Here is an 11,351-nt window from a genome sequence, read left to right as displayed (position 1 = left end):
AGAGTGTCAGTCTTGCGTCTCGGAGGCGCCCTGCCTTAACGACTGCTAGCATTCACGAGCTCCGACTCTCTGATGCTCCAGTCATGTGACGGACTTTGACTTCGCTAACTGGAGACCACGTGTTTGTCGTGGAAACGGCCCGACTGATGCTAAATGCTTTGGGAGGCGTTGCTAGCTTTGAGTTTTTTTGGGCTCCAGATGAGCTCAGCTGAGGCAAACAGGAGTCATCAGGATTTGTTTGATGTTTGTTTGATGTACCTAAATAAATTCTGGGCTTGTCAGCCGACGTTTCGCCAGGAGAAAAGTGCACGTTGTGACCAGCTGGTCAGGTCCGATGAAAATGAAAACCACCATATCACTGTTGTTCTTCCATAAATCCACCCTTAAGTCGACTTAGGCCCGTTTCTGAACGTGTGTGTGTAAACCTCGGGCCTCGCTAAGCTCATTAGGTCACAGACAGCACTGGGACGTCTTTGTTATTTTAAGATCAGAATGTGAAATGGGCCCCGTTGGTGGATTATTAGCTTTTCCAACCTGTAACAAAGGCGCTCTGTGTCTGCACGGAAATGATTTTCAAGCGCGGCGACGCTGTCGTTTTAAAGTGCGTATTTCACATTTGATGCGGCGAGCTTATGTCGTTAACGCGGCGTTTACACGGATGGAACTGACATTTTTCTAAGAGGTGAAGACGTTACGCTAAGCCAGGATTAAAGGTTACGTTCGCCGGCGTGACACGGCTGAAAAAAAAGAGGAAAACTGCTCAAAAGGCTCCATTAGCTCGGCCCAGTCCAACACGTTCAAGGTGCAAACCACTGAAGCCAAAGAAGAAGAGAGCGTTGGGCTCATTTATTAATAATCTGCATATTTAAACAAGGGTTTAGGCAGGTTGGTGACCTTTGACCCTCAGGTTGATGATGTGCTGCGTTCACTCACGTCACTCTGTGGGTCACTGCACCTCCAGGGTTACACAAACAGCAACGGAACTTTAAAATCATAAAAAGTAGGTTGTTTTTAACTCCTGCGCCCCCCCCCCCCATCCCCGCCCCCCCAGTAATGGAGATGCTAAATGATGGTTGGAAGGAATCACCGTTTAAGCTGCTCAGAGCTGGAAAAGAACTCCGACCACAACAGAGCCGCGTCGGCCGACTGATCTGAAAATCCGTCATCTAATTACAAACTAAAAAGCGGCTCGCTGTTGGAACAGTTGCGTTTGAGGGGGAAACGGCGTTAATGCGCCGTGGCAGACGCTTCGATGGGTGGCCCGGCGTCCTAATACCCCATCATTAATTCCCTTTGTAGTGCTGGAGTGCAGCTTCTCGCGGCAGACGGCTTCTCCGAGGCGTCTTTGCAGGCATAAGCCCCGGCTTTTGTGTGCGTGGAGCCTGTGCAAAGGTGCTAAGGCCGTGAGGCTGCAGCCTTAAACGCACCAGGACCACGAACTGAGCGGCGGGGAAACCAAAGCCTCCCCGCGGAGACTTAAGGGACCATGAGTAAACGGCCGCCATGCTCTCCCTCCGTCCTGCGTGGCGAAATTGCCGACGCGGGTTCTGTAAACAGATTCGAGGGACGGCTTCACCTCCAGGTTGAGGAGCAGAGGTCACGCCAGAGAGCGGGGAGAGCGGATTCTGTCTGCACTGCTCCAAATCCGGCCAATCCCCCCTTCATCCCTTCTCCCGCCTCTGCTTCCCGCTCCCTCACACGTGCTGACCACGGCGCCTCCTCTCACACTAATGAGGGCCACTTAGGTGTCGGCGTAGCTTCAGCTCGCAGAGCGACAGGAGGAGGACTTACGGTAAGCCCACGTCTCCATCGCTCACTGGTTCGGTTCTTCACACTCACACTTTTTCCTGCGTCCTTCCTCACATTTATTGCCCCTCATTTATTGCCCCTCTTTCCCGTCTCTGTGCCTGAACGATTCCGGTGGGACTTCAACCGTTAAAACAGCAGCGGCGCCGTCACCCCGCAGGGTTAGGACCACAATCACTAATTCATGACCTAATGTAAACCGAAATCTTTTAATTTCTTCTTTTTGTTTTTTGCCTGTGCCCAGTATGAAACTCAAAGATGATGTCACTTCCTGTCCTGATACAGAACAGGCATTAAATATTTTGCTTGCTTTTATGGTTGCGCTAATAAATAAACGGTATGTTTGTGGGAGAAGAATAAGCTGAGGAAACAGACTTTAAATGGTAATTTATGATTATATTCCAGCCCTACTATAAAAATATATCCTTTATGTCAGGAGAGTTTAGCAGATTGAACCAAAACCCAAAGCAAACGAGTCGAAAGGATTCTGGAAAAACGCTATCATAAAAGTTAAAATAGGTAATTTCAAAATCTAGGTGCAAAGATAAACAATTGTTATGTGAACCTTTTTAAAACATTAACACTGTAGAAGCAGCTGTGATTAAAAATCAGTATTACAATAAAAACTGGATTTTTTCCAACATTAAAAGACGGTGCAGAGTCGTCGCCGTGACCCTTTAATCACACACAATTTTCAGATGAGATGGTGTCATGCAGCCACAGTGTGTATCATGAAAGCACAGGAGGAGCTGATGATACGGCTGTCGTGGGTTTTAATTGCATGTGTAACGTCTGTGGGCGGCGCGGCCACAGCTCAACGCTGGCACAGTCTGATGAGAGGTTCAAGGCCGTCACGGTGCCTCCAAAACACCCCTGAACACACCACATGTGTGTTTCTCCCAGGCTGGTGGTTTAACCCCCTCCAACCCTCGATGCCCCCCGCTGACAGATGAAGGGTTACGCTGACGACAGGCCTGCAGACGCACATCAGGCCGTTGTTCTCGACACCGTCACAGATCAGCCTTTAAAAAAAGAGGAGTTTTCAAATGACTGTTATTACTGGGATAATCTGTCATTAAAATCAACCTGGTTACATGATTAAATAATTATAAATCTTGTGCTGCAAATTTGCTTTGCGATATTCGATGATTATTATTACAAATGTGTGTTGTATTGAAGTTGATAGGGATTTCATTTATCCGTGTAAACTTTTGATATTTACTGTGAAATAAGTTGACTATTTCTCTATATTTGCCGTCAGATTTAAATACGTTTTTGCTCGTCTGAATGAGGAACAGAAACAAATTTTACACGCTTCATTTATCAGGATTTTTTTTCCTGCTTTGAGGCTTTGAAGGGTGAAAAGAAGAGCTTTGATGTCTGTCTGAATTCTCTCTGATCTCGCTGGCTCTGGTTCGGCCTCGTTTACCACCAAACGTGTCATTTACAGCCAGACTCATCAACTATAATATGCTAAAGCAGGAAACTTCACATCAGCCCATTAAAGGCAATTTAAGGCATCACTGTAGCTGCTTTTTAAGTAGAATTATGTCTTTGTTGTACAGTCCAATTTGAGAGAACCACAACAGTAACGGTAACAAGTGTTACCTCACCATGTGAGCGCTCCAGACAGACAGTGTAAGGTGACAAAACAGAACTTACACTCCCTGTTTGGTGTTTGAAACGCAGCATAAAAGCGTTTTAAACTGTTTACAACGTGTCACAGCACATCAGGTTGTACCGACTCATTATTGGCATTCGGACTTGCCCAATACACGGTGTGCAATTTGGAATCAAAACAATGAAAACAAAAGAAGCAGTTAGTTCTCGTTGCACTAACAAATCAGCCTGCCGCTGTTTGTTCAGCAGATTAATGCTACTGTCAGCGAGCTAGCAAACACGGGCGAGTGGGTTGAAGCGAGGGCGTTAATAAAGGGCTCACTGTTGAGGTCGTTAGTGGGTGACAAACATCCAAAACCAGAGATTTTTCTACACTTCTTTCATACGATAAGTTGATGTAGCAGCAGCTCCTCAGAAAGAAGAGACCAGCGCAGCTTCCACACGACCAACCTCCGGATTCAGCAGAACAAGGAACGCTTGAGACGTAAACGCACAACTTTGTTTTTGTTGTAAAAACACACAGACTCAGCCTTGTTTTCTGATGCCCGATGTGCATTTGAGGAGTACGATGCAAAACAAATGGTGCATGAAACAAGAGGAAAAGGTGTGTATCATGCTAGCTCACTACAGGCTAACAAACCAGCTAAAGAAATCTCCTTCTGTAAAGTAAAGAAGCTAAACATGTATGTTGTGTATTTGTGGTTCAACACGGAGCTGCAAACATTCATCTGTCCTGCCGCACGCCACAGCCCAGTTATGCAGAGGAACTGATACAGGCAAATGCTTTGCTTTGCATTAAATTACCTTAACAAAACACCAGTGCCACCTCAACGATCTTCTCCTAGCCCCTTTTGCATCTGAATAAAAACGGAACCTTGCTGCTGAAAGCCCAAAAACAAAAAGGAGGGGCGGGGAGGGATGAAGCACTGAAACGTAAGCCGGCCCGTCCTTGATAATCCTGCCAATTTATTCTGCCTGTCTGTCAGCGCTGCCATCCATCTGTAACATGAAGACGATGATGGAGCTCTCTCTGACTTGGCAGCTGTGGCCGCTCGTCAGGAATCAGCCATCTCTTTTGCATGTGATGCGAACATCATGGTCCACCTTGCAGCAGGCCTTCATATTAAGCAGGCGCGGCCGGCTGGAGACGTCGGGTTAGCAGAAGCGGGCAGGTGGGTTTGAGTTGTTCCATGTGTGCTTCTCAATAGTCTCAAATCAAATCTGCAAATCAAAGCAGGTGGGCAGTAAGATGCCAAGGCAGAGCTGAAAAGGTAGGAAACAAGGGGTACAAGTAAGAGCTCTGCAAAGGGAAGCCCTCTAGTGGCGGGCTGTGGTAAATCACAAGCTCCGCCTCAGCTTTCTTGATGGGGGGCTTAGAAATATTTATTTCTAAGGACTTCCTGTTTGCAATACAGGAAGGAATGGGTTATAGGACACCTTTTAGGGGGGAATTTAGGTCCTACCTTCGGGACATCCATCTCTATCACCATCCTTTAACAGTTCGCTGTTAGAGGAAACTGGACCTTCTTGCTGGGATGCTCCTGAAGGCCCATTAACCAGAGCTGGTATCTGTCTGAACAATAAAACAAGACGCCAGGAGCGATAAGCCGACGCTCCTCCACAAACTCCGGGACTCGTATAGTTTGCACGGCACGCACGTATCCAGACACGGAGGGAATCGAGTGGAGCAAAGCTTTGCCCGCACACGCACGCATATACACCGAAACGCATAAATCTCCGCACGCTGACGTCATAATCCTCGGTAAAACCAAGGACCACCGTGATTGACGGCCAAACGTGTCTGCTTCCACTACTGTTTACTTCAGGTTTGAGATCTGAACTGAGATTTGCAGGAACGAGCAAGATTAATTTGGGGTGCGCATTTGGTTGGGTTTGGGTAAAACCCAGGACAGTGTCAGGGCAACCTTTAGCAGGGGTTAAAGAGAGGCTAAGACGGAGCGAGGTTAAATGTTAAACAACGACGATAAATCTTCACACAGACTGGTGCCGCAGCTCGGCCAGGGCACGCCACTTGGCTTAGATAACAGATTTGCGGCTTGTCCGGCGTTATCCCGCACGCTCATGGGCAGGAAAAACAAAAAAGGAATCATTTCAATTAGAGTTTATATGAATGATGACATCATCCCCCCTGATAAATGAAATATCAGTGTGAGATGGGACGAGTGGTCAGAGGAGTTGGAGTTGGAGCCAGACTATGAGCAGGGTCAGCTGACCCCCCCTGAGAATCTTAGACTGATTGGAGACTTTATTGTGTCCAAAAATCACTATTTCCTGCTCACTATCCCCCCCCAAACACACACACACACACACACACACGAGTGGCACAAACATAATTCAGCAGATAAGGCTGCCGAGACAATTTTATTGGAGTGAATTTGTGATAAAGGGTAATTTAAGTTAGTGATGCTGAGCGAGACCTCTGGGTCACAGATGAAACGGCAGAGAAGAAACACAAAGGAGGAAGAAATGGCTGATTTATTGATACCAATGTGGAGACTGGCTGGATCTGAGGGTGCATTCTTCTCTGAGCAGAGAGCACGAGGGAGCGAGAAACGATGAATTAAAGGAGAGAGGAAACAGGACAGACAGGAAAAGCAGACCAGGGGCTTCAATAATGGAAACCAACAGAGAGAGAGAGGGTCAGAATGAAGGGGGGGGGGGTTACAGCATGTAAAAGAGCGATCAAATATTGAGAAGAGGACGGGAGGAGAGAGGGAGAAGCAGATCAGATGAAAGAGATCACAAGGGGAAGACGAAACGGCGGCGACACAGACAGACTGGGAGGGAATAAAGAATGAAGGAGTGGAGGAGCAGAAAAAGGAGAACACGGCTTTTTGTAAGCCAGCCAGGAGGAGAGTGCCAGCTGTGTTTATCTGACCTTTGACACCAAGGCCACTCCAATCTCTACAGGGTTCCACTAACAGACAGGCACACACACACACACACACACACACACACACGGGTGCAGAGTGGATTACTGGAGCACTACTTTACCTGATTAAACCACAACAAAGGGCTCGATCGTTCACGCACACCTGGAGGCAAAACTAGCAGCCACAAAGGTCAGTTGGGAATATTTTTCTACAGGTAATTTAAAAGGAAGGATGTAAGAAAGTGAACCAAGCAGTGGGCACAGCCGCCGTCGTCACGGCGATTTGCGTGGTCCTGGATGTGCCGAGGTCGCTCGGGATCTTTGGTAGGTCTCGTATGGTTGTGTGTCGTGATCGCACCAGCGAGGAGGAGGAGGAGGAGGAGGAGGAGGAGGAGGAGGAGGAGGAGGAGGAGGAGGAGGAATTGTAATTTAGCAACCATAGCGTATTTCCCATGTTGCACCCAACAGCATATGTGTAATAAACCTTTAATGTGTATAAAACCAAAGGGGGTGGGGGGGTGTTTGGGTGCCCAACGCTCCATAATCCCGAGGCCGTTGTAACAGGCCAGACGCACAAACACACACTCCCACGCCATGTTCAGGTCAGATCAAAGCTCCACATCCTCCCCACACTCCGAAGACACATCTGTCCAGGCCACCGTAGCTCACCTCCACTCCTCTCACTGTCCACCTCCACAGCCCTCTTCTCACATGTTGCCCCCCCCCCCTCACCCCATCCCCACCAGCAGAATGCAGCCTCTCGCTCGTCCTTCCAGGAGCGAGAAAGAGAAGCTGCTCCTTCTCTGGACAGGACAGGATGCGTGGGGGAGGGCGGGGAGGTAGATGGGGAAGAGATATGAGGCGCTACAGACAGAACTAGGGGAGGCGTGACAGAGGAAGAGTGGGAGAAGAAGAGGCATGAAATGGACGGGGGGGGGGGGGGGGGGGCAACACAAGAGTTTTCAGTCCAACACGCTGATGTGAAAATGAACTTCAGATCACATGAATCCTCATCATGTAGCGCGGAACTCACGCTAATGTAATGTTCTGGAGATAAGATCAGGGCGTGAAGGTCAGCACCATTTATCTAGTAACTATTGGCTACCACCCTGTAAACCAGCCAGATGTTTAAAAAGATGGCACCGATCACATTAATGACCATTATCGAGACAGTTTCCTCAACATTAACATTTAATTTAAGGCTCAGTTGAAGGAGTGACTCAGCTCCCGGGAACGAGAGCACCAGGGAGACATCACCGCCCATCGTCAACGTGGATATTCTTCACCACATTATTGCTCATCATGTCATCTCAAAAGGTTCTTGAGATCATCGGGAACCAATACTGTAAAGCTTTCTCGAGAGGAAATGCAACGTTTCAGAACTTCCATCGTGGTTTAATGAAACAGAAGAAGGAAAAAAGTGGAATGACGACATCACTTCTATCAGGGAACTCGCATTTCCTGATTGTTTCAACAGGAAAAACATAAATGTGGTGGTCAAGATGTGTCGCTGCCTCGTAAAATGGATCCTGCCTGGCATAGACAGAAACATGTTGGGCTCATTGGCTAACTGATGCTCAGTGTTTGTCACTGGATCGACCTCCGCACATTGTGAAGCAAACATCAAATGTTTTTACGCAGATTTGTCTGAAGAACCAGCCCAGCGCGATCGGCCTGTTGTGGCCGTTTCCCAGCAGCTGAGCAGCTAGCAACAGGTCTCCTTCCACAATAACCACATTGTTCAGATTTGACTTCAGACAAACGCAGCGACCGGTGCCAACAACAACCAGGAGGGCTAAAAAGAAAAGAGTGGCACCTCTCATCGGCCCCAATTCCGAGAAAGAAAAGACAGCGGCGCCGCCTCCGCGGCCCTCAATAAAGGAGGAGGCAGAAATCTTCAGGATTACCACATTAAACTCAACCCGCCTGCACCAAAGATGAGAACACCGACCAAACATTGGGAGTCTGCAGACATCTTTCACGTTGTTTAATCGCACCTACACTTAACATATTAATTCGGCATTTGGGGATTACGTTTTCGTAAATTACAGTGGCAACTGTTGATTTCCCTGATAGATAGAGTGCTTTGGGTTTTAGCGCGGCCGTTCCAGGGATGAGTCAGAGCGTTATAGTACTCAGACCGAGACAAACAGAGATTACAGGGCTTATCAGCCGCCGCACAGGTAGACGCTCTGTCAAACGCACACGCCGGGCGGACGAGGACACGCAGGCGACGGCTAAAGCTCGGGGATGCTGTAGTTTTGCAATCGATTACAACAAGCGAAGCCTGGATGCTTTATTAGTCAGAATATCGGAATCTCGAGAGCCTTTGAGTCTCTTCTCAAGCATCAGCTTTAGTCTTTTAGCATCAATTATGAAGGCGTTACTGTTAGTAAGGGTGGATTGTGCTGAGTTTACTGGACTTCAGCTGGAGGTGGATGAATCAAGGCGACAATGCAACAAAACATAGATTGAAATCATTTAACCTACACTTCTCATTGGAAAGATGGGATCAGTGACGTTTTAGCAGTGCGGGACTCAAAAGGAGAATCCGAAGGGCAGATGAAGAACAGAGACTTCCTGAATGATGAATGATTCCCTTCTAACTGCATTTGTTCTGTAAATAAACACGTATTCCTGATAATGTGCTTTTGTTTTGGTGTTATTCAGCCACAGCGTGTGAAAAATGAGAACTGCTGGCCTCCATAACGGACACAGTGTTCAGATTTAGAGGTAAAAAATAATGTATATTTACTGTAACTGCAACCTCGAGCTTGACGGATCTGCCCCTGTGTGGGCCTGTAGTGTTTTCAAGTTGTGGACCGATCAAACATCATTAGTATAATCCTCAGTCTTTGTTGGCTCTTAAACTTAAAGGGATGAGAAACAAGCCGATTTAACTGGCAGCAATTAGTATTTCATGTAAAATCGTGTCTAATGACACTCAATCCTGCATAAATAAGAATAAAACTCTGTGTGTGTGTGTGTGTGTGTGTGTGTGTGTGTGTGTGTGTGTATGTGTGTGTGTGCGTGTGTGTGTGTATATAAAAAATGTTTTTGACAATTTTACCACAGTATCATCTCCATTCTATTCACATGACACCTGTGGTTACAGTTGCTCAATAAGAAGACACCATAATATGTGCTTGTGAAAACCACTGCGCTCGAATTACAACACACACATACTTTAACATATAAAGACAGACAACCAAACTCACTCCCTTGTACATGCAAGCACACACGCACACACACACACGCACACACACCTCACCCTCTGCCTGGTTCCGTCACTGCGAACATTGTCTGCTGCCTCCACAGATGAATTATTCACACCTGTTTGCATTCGTGAAACCTCCACACGCACAACACACACTCACACACACACACGCATGCTCGCGTGCACATGCTCACATGTACCAGCGCACACGAGTGACATCCAGTGCATGCAGACAAACATACCGACGAGTGCAAGCTCCACTGCAGCGCTATTGAACACACACACACACACACACACACACACACACACACACACACACACACGCACACACACACACACACGCACACACACACACACACACCATTGGTGGTCCTCCTTAAAGAGCAGCTAAAGCTCTTGCTCTTTGTCTCATGTGGGAGGCCCAGACAAAAGCAACAAGCTGACAGGTAAACAAACCGTCATGTTTGGGCAGACCCACCTGAGAATGGCGCTCACCCTTCTCCACCTCACCCACCACACCCTCCTCCCACCATCACCTCTGCAAATTTCCATTGTGGGAGGAGGGGAGGGGGTCCAACCGTAATCCCTCACCTGTCCATTTGGAAGATAACTGAAACTATTAAAGAGTTTGATGCAAATTGGAGGTCTGGCGGCATCTTTGGCAACAGGTGGCGGCGGCGGCCATTTTGGCAGAGCGCTGCGACGCTCACGTACGCGAAGGTTAGACTCAATATGTCTTGCAAATGTCGCATTAATCCAACCAGAATTTCAACTGGTGTTTGCTTCAGAATTAAAATGTTTGCACAACATTTCTGGAGCTCCTCAGCACTACAAACGTAAGTTGCTCCTGAAATAGTATTTTTTTTTAAATTCCAATTATTTTCTTTTGGGTTTGGTTACTAAACTGACAGGAAACTTGCTGTGTCCAACACTCAAATGTTTTTATAATTTTTGGCTACATCTCTTTTTGTTAAAAATATGTATTGATTAAAATTTTAGTTAGGTTTTTTTATTTTACTGTTGAAGTAAACCGGCTTTAAAACCAGCTTCAGTAAGATCACCAAATTACTACTACTGGTTCCAAAACTTTATGCCTAAAATTTGGAAATCTGACAAATCTTAGTTTTATCCCACTTCAAAATGCTTTATTTTACTGTTTTTCAATGTCAGTCTTTATATATATATATATATATATATATATATATATATATATATATATATATATATATATATATATATATATATTCCTATGTGGAAGAAAACTGTGTTTCAATGACTGACAAAATTATTTTAACAGAAGAGAATTTGATCTCCTGTACAGGGAAAAATATTCAGTGGAAACATATTTTGAACCTTTTCCCCATTTTATTTCCTGGTACGTGAGCGCGATCAAAAGAAGTTTGGTGTGGAAATCCCGCGGGCTAATACAGCCGACAGTGGCTGTGATCCCTGTTGAGCTGCTATATTACGAAAGGTATGGCTACAAAACATCTCATCAGCGTCAGCAGGAGGCTTAACGAAGATACAAGGAAGTTTCTTTCACTCTTCCCCAAAATAAACCAGCCACAAAACAATGAAAAGCTGCTTTAATTGAGCTTGTGTACGTAGACGAGGCCAAGAAGCCTAAATTAATGTATTCGTAATAATATTTATGTACTTCTGCAGAGTGAAGTCATCGGTTAAGTGGTGCTGAGCAGCGTTCCATGAGAAGCCATGTGGATCTGCTTGTGTGAGAGGCTGTGGGAAAAGACTGGTTCCTCACTGAGGATAACCAGAGTCCCCCCAGTTTCTCCTCCTCCTCACTCCTCTTTAATA

The sequence above is a fragment of the Takifugu rubripes genome, chromosome 15 (assembly GCF_901000725.2).
Source record: "Takifugu rubripes chromosome 15, fTakRub1.2, whole genome shotgun sequence".
Classification (NCBI taxonomy): domain Eukaryota; kingdom Metazoa; phylum Chordata; class Actinopteri; order Tetraodontiformes; family Tetraodontidae; genus Takifugu; species Takifugu rubripes.
This window is presented reverse-complemented; position numbering follows the sequence as displayed.